We start from the raw sequence: 14130 nt of genomic DNA, 5'->3' as shown, positions 1-14130 counted from the left end.
GTCACTCTACTTTCTTGGTGCCCTGACTTGTCTGAACTCCAGCATATGGCTGAGCCCGATGCCTGGGCATTCTGATCCTTTTATAATACTTTACTGGAGATATTTTCTCAGCTGCAGATAATTGAAAATCCAACTCCAGGAGGCCTGAACAATAAGAAGTTTATTAGTTTAGTAGTTCCGCAGATTTAGTAGGTTTGGAAATCAGTCTCACAACTGACGTTTCTCAGAAGCTCCCAGGGGATGCCAGTGTTGCTCACTGGCACACTGCAAAGCCTTAGACTACTCATATCCCCACTCTACGAATGCAGGCTGCTGTCACCTGCCCATGAGGCACTGGGCTGAAGGAATATGAGGGGTCTGTTAGGAAGAAGGAGAAGGGAATGACCTCCTGTAGATGAGATTGTATTAGAGATAACTTGTTCTCAGTTATAATGAGAATGCCTCCTTTAAACCAGGAGCCATAAATAGTCTATGATATGTATTAGAAGCAAAGAATACATGCAGCACAGTGTGTTGTTGTGTGGGAGCACCTGTAAATATCTTATTATTTATTAATGAAGATATATATATATATATCATAATTCCTAAAACAGAAGATAAACAGTCATGCTGCCCTCTTTATTATCATTCATCTATTTTTTTTTTAGTACCCTATATCTAGTGTTTCTCAAAAGGAATAAATTCAAATGAAATGGATTTAAATGTTCTTAAGAATAAAAAGAGTGTGCCAAGTCTGGCCTTTGTTCTCTGAGTGGATATCTTATCAGTCTTGGCTACTGGGATGGGAGAATACACCACTACTTATCCTAAGAGTCACTTGACATAATGTCAGGCATGAAAAATACTGCCAGTGGTGAATTTCTGCCAAAGCAAATGGCCACAATGCCCTTGTGAGTGGTTTTCAGTGGAGAATATCATTATTCTCTCTTCATTTGAAAAGGAAAAACTAGTCTGTTATATTTTTGTTTTTCTTGGCAAAAGACACAGTCCGGAGCCGCAGCTATTTAGGAATAAAGCTGATAGTGCTGAAGAACCAATGTCTATTGTGAGACTCATCCATTAACAGACTCAGTAGGGTTCAGAGTGAAATATGCCATTAGGTGTTGAGTGACCTTTGTGAGACAGTCACGTTGGTAGGGTTGTCAGCTCATATGCAAAGACAACATCACTCGGGGGTGCGGGGGGGAGATGGAATTTCACTGCTCCATCTACTGGATCCGCCTGCCCTGGAACCACGGGCTGTCACATGTGCGGGACCAATGGGAAGCCATAGCAACTCTTAAATGGCCTTACCTATATGGGTCACAAGGTACATGTACTTAGGAAATTGCCAGCTATTCCTATTTACACAAAGGCCCTGAAAGGTTGAAAGATTCTCAGCTTCTCAAGACCAGCTGGGGAAAGCTGCTAGACTTGAAGCTCCACAAAGACTGGAAGTGTGCCTGTGTCACACAGGCACCCCATGTAAACAGAATGATCGAAGAGCTGGTCTGTTCCTGGGAAATGTCAGTCAACAGCATGAACTAAGCATTCACTCTCTAAAGAGGAAAAGTAAAGGAAAAGAGCATTTTGTTGCCCAGTTTCAGTACTTTATAATCTAAATATGTAATGTTTAGGTGCCCCATGTACATATTTAGGACCTCCTATGCTGTGAAAGAGAGATTAGATAATATTAATATTAGCTGAGCCTGTGTAAGATAAGCAAGATTGCACCATTATTCACTGATTGATTTAAACAACGCTAACTGAATGCCTTCCTACTGTGCCTGCTGTGAGGCAAGGCATTGCTAGCCATGGAAGAAATTTAAAAAAAAAAAAAAAGGTGAGGGAGAATAGGGCCTTCCCTTACAACTTAAAAAGTAAGATACAGTAAGTACATTTAAAGTATCTGTATCAAACAAAATAAAATTTTTAAAAAGAAAAATCAAAGAGGGGCAAGATAATATGAAATTGGGAAAATCAAGGTAGAAAGAGCTCAAGAAGATGAGCATTGAGCTAGCTAGACCTTAAGCAGAGGCCCTTGACTTGGGGTCTGTGGGTGGAATTCAGAGGGTCTGTGAATTTGGATTGAGAAAAAAATACCTCCTTATTTTCACTAACTCTTAACCTGAAATCTAACATTTTTTTCCATTATGAAAGTAGCATTATCTATTTGTCACCAATAGAAATTATGGGTATTTTCATATTACATTATAGTTAAAGATAGCCTGAAATATCATTTATGCCCCCAGAGTGCTTTAGAATTAAGGGAGTTGTTAGACTTTTGCTGGAATTTATTTAAATATTGAAAGAAACATCACAATTTTGTTATATATTTTGATAACTATATCAATATACTTCTTTAGCATTTGTGTGTTAATTTCAAGCATTTAAAAACATTACTTTGAGAAACAGCTCTCTAGACTGTTATGGCAGATAAAGGTCAAGAGCCCCTGCCTTAGACAATGGCTAGGCCTCCCACCAGCATTCATGGACCAGAAGACACTCAGGGAAAGAACTGGCATGCCAAAAGGCTCAGGCAGGACAGGTGACCGCCCGGATGTAACAGCATCTGATGGGAAGACGTGGAGATAAAGTTGAGGCGAGCTGGAGTCTCAGGCTAATTTCATTTCACCGATAAATTTGTAGGTAATAGGAAGCAGTGGAAGATGTTTCCACTGAGGCTTTAAGTTGCGTTTAGGAAGGATGCTTTTCAGACCCATGAAAGTGGGATTAGAAGGGGTAAAACTGGAGGATGGGAGACCAGTTTCTGCCAGGACTGGTGCCAATCAGACAAAGTGTAATGGTGAGAATGGAGAGAAGGCATGAGTTCTAGCATGCCTGTAGGGCTAGAAGGGCAGGCTTGGTCCATGGTCTGCAGTTGGAGGCAAGGAAGGCCAGGGTGGTTTTCAGGCCTGGGTGACTAGGAAAATGATAGTCGCTCCTCTCATTCACCAAGTGCTTACTGTGTGCCAGATGCCGTTTTAAGCCTTTCTATGTCATTTATATGTGATTGAATATATATTATTTAATCTTCGTAACTCTGTGAGTCAGTATGATAATCCTCATTTTTTAGATAATGAAATGAAGTCCAGAAAAGAAAGCTCTGGATCTCATAGCCAGCAGGAGGGAAGGGAGTGTGTTCTTGAAAGAAATAGGAAAGAGGAATTGGTTTGGGGTAAAAATTATTTTGAGTTCAACTTTAGATATGTTTGCATCGTTTTGTTTCTAATTATTTTAAAGGCCTAAAAATTCAAATAAGGTATTTATAAGCACAGTTTTTGGTTTATTTCATCATCCGGATTTTTATTTGTTATCAGTGAATGCTGAGTTAATTTGTAAATTGGTTTCATCTTCTCGTAAAAAAACAAAGACAGATCTGACAGTAAGGGTCTAGTATATTGAGGGGTGCCCAAAACAGGGAAGATGCGTGGTTACCAGAAGGGAAGCACAATATATATATTAAATTACTCCTATTTAACGATGCTTCTTTCCTTTTGTTGTGGCATTGTTTTTCAGGACCACTCCAGCAGCTGTATTGGAAGACATGTGGTGTATATAAAGTTTGTGATAATTGGGGAAAATTTTGGTAAGTGTCACTGCATTTATTTCTAATATCTTTTGTTGTAAAGTGGAGCTCATGAACGGAAGCCGTTGTCTTGTTCTGTGCATCTTAAAATCTGCACTCAACTTAGATAAAATGGAATTTTATAATGAAGTGTGACGTTCAATTGGTGCTTTCTGACAGTATGACTTTTTTTTCTTTTTATTGCCAATGTTATTAAGCAATATGGGCTTTTCTAAGATTTAATAAGCAGTCTAGATTTAGGAGAGGTTCTGGATGCAGGGTAAAGAATACCCTCGACAGTTTAACTTATGTTCTAAGCCACTCATGGAATATAAGAGTAATACACTTGCAAACCAATAAAGTAAAATAAAATAAAAAGTCTCCAAAGCAGAGAGATCCTTATGGCCTCTGTATTGAAATGAGAGAAAACCAGGCAATTAACTGCTTTGGGAATGAGAGATTAAAGGGAGTTAAGAATCCAGCAAGCCTAGGAACCTGCCTGCAAACCAGCATAACAGTGGCCTGAGAGACTAAGACCATTAAGTTCAGCAGCCACCCAGAAGATCTTGCTAAGAGTAGTAAAAAAGACAGTCTTTGGGGTCAGGAGACTTGGGTTAAAATTAAAGTTTTATACTCAATTATTACATAACCTCTCTGAGCCTCTGTTTCCTCACCTGTCAAACAAAGCTTAGAGTGCGGCCTACCTCCCAGGGTGTTTGTGAGAATAAAATGAGCTAGGTAGTGCTGGGGCATAGTAGGTACTCAATAAAGCACTTATTCTTGAGAACAGAACAGGCTTGTTTGGAAACTGGACATTTGCCACTACTAAGGTCAAGCCACCTAAAGGTGTACATATCTCCCAGCAGAAGGGCTCCTAGGAATGGGTTGGTCACGCCCTATTTGCTGTCACAGGGACATCACAGTTGGTCGCCACAGCTCCTCCTCCAGCACCCACTCCATAACAAACTGTGGGAACCCCTGACATGTTTATCTTCTGCTCTAACTCTGTTGACCCATTCTTAGACAAACTTGGCTCATTTAACTTCCCCTCCCGCCACCTTTGGAGACAAGTGCAGTCTTTTGGAGTTAATGTTATTTTAAAGTAAAATACCGAGAAGAAAAAGACAGATTAGGAGTGAGTAGATGGTGCTCTCAGTTTGGACTTCGGTTACCATGTTCAGGTTTCCATTTCCAAACTCGTCTTTTGATTTTGTGTCTATGCTTATTATGTAGCCTTCACAGAGATGCAATTATTGGACTGAATTTCTTGAGCACTGACTAAAAGAATTTGGTTTTGGGATGAGGCCTCCACCCGTGGTTGGAGAAAATCAGCTGCACCACTGCAGATGGGCCACTGTTTAAGATCAGTGTCTGCGTGACCACCCTCCAGTTTCATGGAATCAGAGGGATGGACCCAGCCTTGGGGTTTGTCTAGCCCAATCACCCACTAGCTAAACGAGTCTCTTCACAGAATCCCTACAGAGGGAAATTCACATTCTCTCAGAGATGAACCTGCTATTGCCCTGAGCCACCTGCTCCATTTTAAAAAACAATTGGGGGCACAGGAAAATGTTAAGGTGTGATGAAATTGTTCTAGATCTTGATTGTGGTGATATTTATATAGCTGTGTGCTTTTGTGAAAACTCACAGAACTATACAATACAATGGGTGAATTTTGCTGTATGTTTAATGAACCTTAATTTTTAAAATGGAAAAAATCAAGCAGTTAAACAAATACCTGAACATTTGGCTCAAATTGTTAAAATGAAAGAGGGAGAGAGGGAGGGAGAGAGAGAGGGAAAGCGACCTAGTCCTTATAGAGAACTACAATATGCACTTTATATGGCAGAGACTGGGTCTTCTTCCTTCCTGTTGTCTCAGTGACTGGACAGCATCTGGCACATAAAAGGCCTGTGATAAATATTTATTGAATCACCTACTGCTCTTAGTTATTTTCTAAGCAGACAGAGACAAATCCATTCACATTCCCACACACCAGCCCACCACATATTTGAAGACAATATCCTTCCTCATTTACCTTTCCTCCTCTGGGCTGAATTTACCAGCTCCCATTCTTTGGCTCTTTGTTTTCTGACATTATTTTCCTATCCTTCCACACTCTGCAGTTCTCCTTGAGGAAGTGTCCGCTTTACTACGTCCCTCCTCACACTTGGCCCAGCTTTAGAAACGCTGCCCCTGAGGTGGCCTGGCCCTGACGTGGTGCAGTGGGCCATCACTTCTGTAGGTGATGCTATCAGATACCAACCCTAATCCTCTTCCTTCACAGTCAATCCTGAGTGCCTGGTAAGGGATTGTGAGGGATTTCTTAAGAGTGGTCTTCTAAGAATAGAGCTCCTAAAAGTAGGCAGGACAGCAGTCTAAGAGATCAAGTAACAGCAAATCCATCCTCTTAAATGTCTTGATTGAAATGAGGCCAGACCATCCTTATTTTGAGATAGCAGTAGTGCTGTTTATAAATCTCTCAGGGTAGTAGTGTATCACAGATTCTGATTCTTCATTATAAGTCATAGGAAGTTTGAAATTCTTAAAACTAAAACTTGTGGCTACCTTGAAAAATTTAGATTTATTGTTCTCCTGGCCATGCTAGAGGGAGATATATAAATACATAAATATATAGAGAGCAGTGGTTCTCAATCCAGGTCAATTTTGTCCTTCCAGAGGACATTTGGTGCTGGCCAAAGACATTTTTGGTTGTCACAACTAGGGGAGGGAGGGTTCATTTAGTAGGTGGAGGCCAGAGATGCTGCTAAATATCTATAGTGGCACAAGACAGCGCCACACACACAAACAGAGCGATCCAGCCCGAGGTAACAATAATGCCAAAGCTGAGAAACCTGATATAGAAGTAATTTTTTAAAAATTTAGATGTCTAAAGTACTCATTATTTTAAAGGTTCAAAATTTTAAATATTTTGACAGTTATATATACATATATAACTAGAAAACATTTAAAAGTTTGTTCAGAGAATCATAGGACTAAAAGGGCTCTTAAGAAGTATTCTTACACTACCTCTGACTCCAAACAATAAATGACAGGCTTAAACTGATGACTGTCAACTAAAGCTAAAAGCAGTGCTCACACAACATGATCCCAGCATTCACACAAAAGACGCCGTCTCATATTTTAAATTTCAACCCCAGCTTCTTCAGATGTGTTTGTCTTTAGATGACCTCTAAGATGAAATGGTATTTCAATCTGGGCTAGTCCTTCCTTTTGAATCAAGGTTAACATTACTGGTATGATAAAAATGTGCTTAGGGAGGAGAAAGATCTTCTTACGGATGTTTGAGATTCAATATTTTGGTACACAGGGCTGTATATTTGCACCAACTTCCTAGTGATACCCCAGTCTGGTTTAAATGTGAGTTGTTTAGAGCTTTTGTAGCCCAAAATGGCTGCATTTGCTGAAGCAGGAAGATTAAAGCAACATATGTCAAGTTGTGATATAGGACAATCCACTTGAAAAGACTTTAATTATAGGGCCTATTCTGAGAGGGTAACTGTGCTTTTTGTGAGATATATTTTGGGATCTACTAACCCAGCTTCAAGACCAGTAATATCTTCCCAGAAAGGGTGTGGTGTGTGCTTGTGGACATAAATATTTTCTTACCAAAAGCTTTGGTATAGTAGTCTTTAGACTTTACTCCCCTTCATTTTTTTTTTTCTTTCTGATAACCTTTCTTCTTGCAAGAATGCTATGAAAATGCATTCTAGAAAGCCAGTTAAGAGAAGGATAAGAGATCTCATTTCAGATGGCCAAGCCCAGAGGTTTAGGGGCTTTAACATTATCAGTGTGCTGTTTTTAAGAAGAATAGAATTTGGAGTATGTACCAAAGCGGAATAGTAAGCTTCTCAATTCAGTGATTCAGTGGAAAGAGTCAAGTGACACTATTAAAAGGCTGTGTTGGTGCTAAATATTTTAATGTATTTATAGAAAAAACATATATTTAGCTACTCATTTCCCATACCCCCTTTCCAACCCTAGATAACTCCGGTGGGCCATTTCCATGCTCTTTCACAATGACTAATAACCTAGAGTGGCTTTCTGCTTTCACTTTTGTTCAAGACTTGTGCCTTTTCCCTGATCTGCCTTTGGTGGCCTCCCTCACTTTCCTGTTAATTCCCGAGGCCTTGGCCTTAAAGGAGGGTGAGAACCTTCTGCCCAGTCAGCATTTCCTAGTCCTTATTTAAAAATAAATGATAAAGGAGAAATTAGATCAGCAAAACAAAACGAGCTTCTCTTTTCATTTACACAATGTATGTGTAGGGAGGAGTGGAGAGGAACAGAGATAAAGAGTAAGGACGAGCAATTGTGTAACTCAGAAAACCAACATGGACAAGCCATTTTGTAACTCAGAAAACCAAACTAAGGGTAGGGGAAGGGCTTTTACCTAATTTCTAAGTCAATGAAGACGATAAAATGAGAGCAAGAATGCTCCACGAGGGAAAGCTGAGAATCTCTGGAGAGGTGTCTGTGTTCTCCCAGAAACAGTCTGCGACTGTACTTCATCTGAATCACACAGAGAGCTTGTTTAAAAGTGCAGGTCCCTGGGTCCACTTTAGATGGACAGAAGCTGAATCCCTGTGGCGAATGTGTGTCTTCACGCTTAACTCTCCAGGTGGCTCTTATATACACTAACTTGTGTGACTCACTGCTCCCGTCTCCATTCTCAGCTTTGTTCAAGGCTTACAGTTCCATGCAAGGTTGTGTGCAGTCGCCCTCCCCAGCCTCTTAAGATTCACTTCTGTAAGCATTGCTGAATATGTAAATTACAGATGAGAACATCATTTTAAAAGTCAGCCCCGTGCATGCTGCGCCCTGCTCTGGTGTGCATGGAGGGTAGAGCACCATATTCTGTTACCTGGTTCTCTTGAACTAATTCCTTGCTCGCTAAGAGAAGTATCCTTCTCATTCCAGGTTAGTTTGAAGCTAGATTCTTTGAAGCTACTTTGAGGCTGCCATCTTGCTTGTCTGCTGCAATAGCCTATGTATCTGCCATCAGCCTACACTCTAAAATTCATGCTGCGGTGTGGTTTTTATCTGCAGCAACGCTTATGAACCAAAATTTCCCACTTACGAAGCGGAAACTTTTACATAATAAGTAGCTGTTGTATATTCTAGTATATGACTGGACAGCTAACACTGTGGAATAGATCCTACCTGGAATCCTGGTGGTTGGACCTGCCCCAGCCCTGTCTCTGACTGGCAGGCTGCCCAGGTGAATGAGTATTATGATATCATTCGTATATAAGAATCATTTAAGTTTATAAGGAGATGTGGCACATTTGCTCCTCCCAAACCACTTCTTAGGTGGTGGAACAGGTATTATCCCTAGATAAAATCTGAGGCTCAGAGAATTTAGCTTATGTCTAAGGCAGGGGGCGGTTGGGAGAGTGGGTGTTTGTTGTCCTCCTCTCAAAGACTGGAGGCAGGGCTGGCATGCAGTAGAAGGGGAGTGGGGAAGAGATGGTAAATGTCCTGCGGCGTCTGGGACAATCCTGCCCAGCAAAGCTGTCCCCAGCATGGGACACGGTAGCCATTGTGCCCCGACTAAGAAACACTGCACTGAGGTTGTACAGCTGATATGCAGTAGAGCCTGATATGCAGTTGAGCCAGATTCAGACCTGCACTGTCTGAATCCATGCCTTTTATGGTCCTCCCCATGTTAAAGGCACCACAGAATTAATTCCTACTTCGTTGGGAGCTCTCAGGCATTACAGTTGAACTCAGAGTGGCTGTTCTGCAGGTTATGCCATTGCCGCTCTCTGCACCAGAGCTCAGGCACAGCTCTCTCTCTGTGGAAAGAGCCTCTAAAACCCCAATGGCTGGCTGACCAGCACCCCGTACCTGTCGTTCCACTGCCAACGCCCAGTGCTGGTGGAGAAAGATCTTTTTCATCTTTGGAAAAGATCAAAGCCCAAGAGAATGCCCACCCACAGCCTTTGATCCAGTTTTACTGGCTTAAAAACCATCTAGATAGGGAATTAGGTGTCAATTTCAGGAGGTTTTGATATGATATCTTAGGCTTCATAACTACCTGGTCAATTTCGATAGCCTGCTGTTAGAGTTTTGTTTAAAGTTTTGTTTTGATGTCAGCCAACAAAGAAGCCAAGATGTGGTCACAGCAGTTTGAATGAGCACACATGAAATTTATTAAAGCGGTGAAAATATAACAGCTTTGAATGAAAAGGCACACAGTGAAGCTGACCTGAATATAAATGTTGAGGGGATTATGAACAGGAGAGGTGCAATATTATCTAATCTGGCTTTTTTTTCTTTCCTATTTTTTTTCTTTCTTTCTTCCCTCCCACTATTTTTCCCCGGTTTTTATTTTGAAAAACTTCAAACCTGCCGGTTGGGAGAATGATAAAACCAACACCTATATGTCCTTTACCTAGATTCACCAATTGTTCTAAATTTGCCATCTTGCTTTTTTTATTCCCTCTTCCAAGTTTATATATGTAAAATTATATCAATGTATACACATTAATATATGTGTACATTATATTAATTCTTGCTGCATTATTTGAAAGTTTCAAACATTTTGACATTTTACCTCTCAATATTTCATCATGTCACTCCTAAGGACATTTTTGTTTGTTTGTTTTGCAAAACCACAGTACTATTATCATACCTAAGAAATTTAACAATATTTTATATTATCTAATATCCAGTCCATATTCACACTTTTCTAATTGTCCCAGGCTGGTTGTGCTATACAAAGTCCTGCACTCTGGGATTGTCTCTTTCTTCGCTGTTGTTTAACTTGCTCTTCACTTCCTGAAAATTGTTAGATTTACAAGCTTGTTATTGGATGCAGGTTAAACATCTTTTGGCAAGAATACTTCATAGGCATCACTGCATGCTTGATAGTATATCACATCAGGAGGCAGATGATGTCAACTTGTCCCACTATCTGCAGTGCTGAATTTGATCTCTTGGGTAAGGTGGTAACTTACTTACTGACACTTGGCATCAGTAAGGCATCTGCAGGCTGGTACGTGGGTCCTTTGTGAACATCCTGTCCCCCACCTACCTTTCAGTGCTTTGAGTATCGAGGGATAATCCTTACCTAGATCATTATTATATTGATATAGTGTCTGATATTTTTTACCCTTTGCTTTCTCTTCCTCAATTCTTTATGGTGTGTAATCTAGGCCTTCATATTTTTATAATGTGGAGGGTTTTTTTAGCCACTTCCGTGGTGGTCAGCTAGATTTTGCTGTGATACTAGATTACGCCAAATGTTTTTCTTTCTTGCTTTTCAGATAAGAAGTAGTAACTTTAGCGGAGTGTTTACTACACGCCGGGTACCACACAGGCTCCTTACCTATAGAACTTCTTTCACTTTCTTTCCACACAACAACTCAGACTAGCAAGTGAAGTGACTTGCTCAAGATCTCCCAGCTCCTATGATGGAGCTGAGATCAAACTGGATTCTGTCAGGCTTAGAGCCAGGGTTTTTTCACCCTTCTGTGTTCCCTACTATCCCCAGCCCTGGCTGTGCCTCCCACCCTACAGCCTTGCCTTCGACAAATGTCTACCTGATTAGTTAGGTCCATAAACCAAGAAAGTTAGCTAGAAGGGGGCTGTGCAGCTGGAGAAGCACAAGCCACACACATCTAAAACGGGCAGGTGCTACTGGGTTTCAGACAAATATGGGCTACCATTGTCAGAAATCTTGCTCTGTATATTAACCATCCCAACGTTTTAATGTGGGCAACTAATACACATACTATGACACTCATCAGCCGAGTCTCCAAGTTCCAGTGCCCGCACTGCTACTTGCGGAGGCTACCTTGAGTCAGCCGAGGCTTTGTTTAGAAATGGAATTCAGTGTTTTTTCAGTCTGTTTTTTAACTTCCTCTTTTAAACATATATTGATATTCTTGAGATTTGATTTGAAGAGTGTTTGATTTTTGAAGAGACGAAAAGTTATTTTTCATAGAAGTATCACTTACCTGGCATATTATTATAAAACTTGGGGTTTATTAATTAATAGATTAACAGCATAATAGCAGATATTTCACCTGTAGCTTTGAATGAAAGCAAATACATTTTCCTCTGAATATCATCTGTAGAATTTTTCTTTCTTAAATTGTTGTCTAATACCTTATGAAGGGGATGAAGTTGTCTGTTATTCCATCTTGGGCTCCTTGTTTTGTTGTATAAATTTAACTGTGTAAATGAGTCATAGAAGAATCTAAGCTTGTTCCCATGAGAGGAACTGAAGCAGAACTGACACAGGTAAATAGCAGCGTTTCTCAGGAAGGACCTCAGTTGTTGCAGTGCTGGCTGAGGATAAAAACCTATTAGGTTAATTCCAATTGTTCTTAGCAGGATTATACTTGAGTTTGGAGAGATAGGGAAGGACCCTCTCAGCTCTTACTTCATCATGCAGGAATTTAGTCCTGCCCCCCCCCATTTTACAGGTTAACATCTTGAGACACAGAGAGGTTGAGTTGGGTGCAGGTCAGACCTGATTAGCTTAGATCTCTTGTAACTGACCCTCACTTTCCCTAAAGTTAAAGTTTTCAGTCAACAGATAATAATCATGATTCTTCACCATGGCATGTCACTCATTGTCCAGAGTGTTTCTTCCCTCCATGACCCAGGTTCCCATACCAGTCACATTTAACACGTGAAGAAATGAAGGTCTAAAGTAAGGCTGTCCGATAGAAACAGAAGGCAAGGCACATGTATAATTTAACATTTTGTAGTAACCATGTTAACAGAGAGTAAAAAGAAACAGGTAGAATTAATTTTAACAATATGATTTAACCTAATATCTAAAATATTTTCATATCATCATGTGATCGATATTAAACATTATTGAAAAATTTTTTACTGAGTCTTGGGAATTTCAGTGCATATCTTACACTTAACAACATATCTCAATTTAGATAAGCCACATTTCAAGTGTGGTGTGTGGCTACCGGTATTGGGCAGCATAGCACTCTAGCCCAAGGTCACACCCAGCTAAATTCTTCAATCGAAATCTCTTGAGAGTAACTTAATCAGCTTTCTTGTCCTCCTCCCAGTCTGAGGCCACATATTTCTATTTTCTTTGTGCCACTTTTTTCTCGGCTAACTCTAATTATAGGGAGATGCTTGGTCTGGTCATAACCACTAGCTCAGCAGTTTCTACCAGTCCTGGCAGCTGGTGAGACCAACATACCCTGCTTTGTAAATGACAGTGTGCGGCATACTTCCAAGTGTTTCCACAGCAGTTTCCATGATTTTCTTTCTCTTAGGAGTAACTCAATGGCATTTTGTAAAACCAGTGTGATTTTAATCCATCCTTTCTTAAAGACTCCTCTTAATCAATGCGTTCCTAAAATCATATAGACTAGTAGTCTCCCCAAGCAGAACAAATAAGCATTATATATTTTTTTAATCTGTTTTTATAGCAAATATGCCTGTGTTTTGATTCATGATGATTTGTTCTTTTCTTTTTTTTTTTTTAACTAGTCAGACACTCCACCAATAAATCAGTCTCATTTTGAGCATTATTCACAGGGAAACTGAGAGCATATTCACAATGAAACATTAATAAAGGTCAGATTTCATATCCATGAAATGTCAAATCTCTGGCCATTGACCCCATTACTTGAAGTATTAGACTATAATACAATCCCAGGGGGGAAAAGTGACAGAAGAATGGTTGATGGCTCCTGGAGTTTGTTTTGATGGGCTTCACCCAAATAGAAACCCTCACTTGTGAGAATTGAAATTTGAATAGGGAAAAGATTGTCCCGTATTCTTAATTTAGAAGCCAGACTTCCACATCTTCCAACATGCTCAGTTAAGGATGGAGAAGATAATACCTTTTTTTATTATCTTATGGCCTTTTCCAGTAATTGAGAGATAGCACCATAAAACCAAATAAATGAATCTCCCCTAACTCCCTGTAATGCTGTATTCTTTAGATTTTGACTTTATATCAGTCTCTCTTATTCACAGACCCCCTCAAATTTGTCATTTAAACAAATTAGGTATAAGGTAGCATCTGGAATCGGAGCAGTATGTTGTGCGGTAAGGGCCGTTTTCTTCTCACGTGCCGCCATCATTCCCTATAGCAATGCTCATTTAGACCCCCATTTAAATCACAATCCTTTTGTTCATTCTGATTCAAAGACATTTTTCTTTCTTTGAGTGGATATCTCAGGTTCATTTCCAAACGTCATTTAGTAGCTGTATTTCTGCTAAATAACCAGAAATTGTAGTTGACTCGAGCCAAGTGGCTTCGTACCTACGTTTTGCTTCCAAGTACAGTGCTGAGTAGAAATGTTTTGATTTCATTTTCAATATTAATAGTTGACTGAGAGTGATGGTTGGGGCTGGGGATGAGGAAAGGAAAGGAAAGGAAATATGGAATACGGTGGCAGCGTATCATCTCCTCCATGGATTCTTCCCCTGGGATTTTATGAAAATCGCACGAGGAATTGTTAAAAATCTTGGCGCCCAGGACTCACGGTCAGAAACCCTCAAGTCTGCGGCCCCAAGGTCAGGGCCCAGACAAGTGTGTAAAGCCGCCTACCTACTCTTACTTAATTGTGTCC

At 40.2% G+C, this 14130-nt stretch overlaps 1 protein-coding gene across 5 annotated transcripts in view; it reads left to right on the top strand.

Moving 5' to 3' along the window:
- Nucleotides 1–14130, top strand: part of FYN (FYN proto-oncogene, Src family tyrosine kinase) — a 202813-nt gene that overhangs the window by 88872 nt on the left and 99811 nt on the right. For all 5 annotated transcript variants that reach the window (XM_039870535.1, XM_039870540.1, XM_039870537.1 and 2 more), the window contains one exon: nucleotides 3499–3568. The gene's annotated coding sequence lies outside the window, so the exon portion shown is untranslated. The remainder of the gene's footprint in view (nucleotides 1–3498; nucleotides 3569–14130) is intronic.

Source organism: Pteropus medius, unplaced genomic scaffold (assembly GCF_902729225.1).
Source record: "Pteropus medius unplaced genomic scaffold, Ma_sr-lr_union100, whole genome shotgun sequence".
Taxonomy (NCBI): domain Eukaryota; kingdom Metazoa; phylum Chordata; class Mammalia; order Chiroptera; family Pteropodidae; genus Pteropus; species Pteropus medius.
Note: the sequence above shows the minus strand (reverse complement) of the source record. Positions and strands in the feature narration are given on the sequence as shown.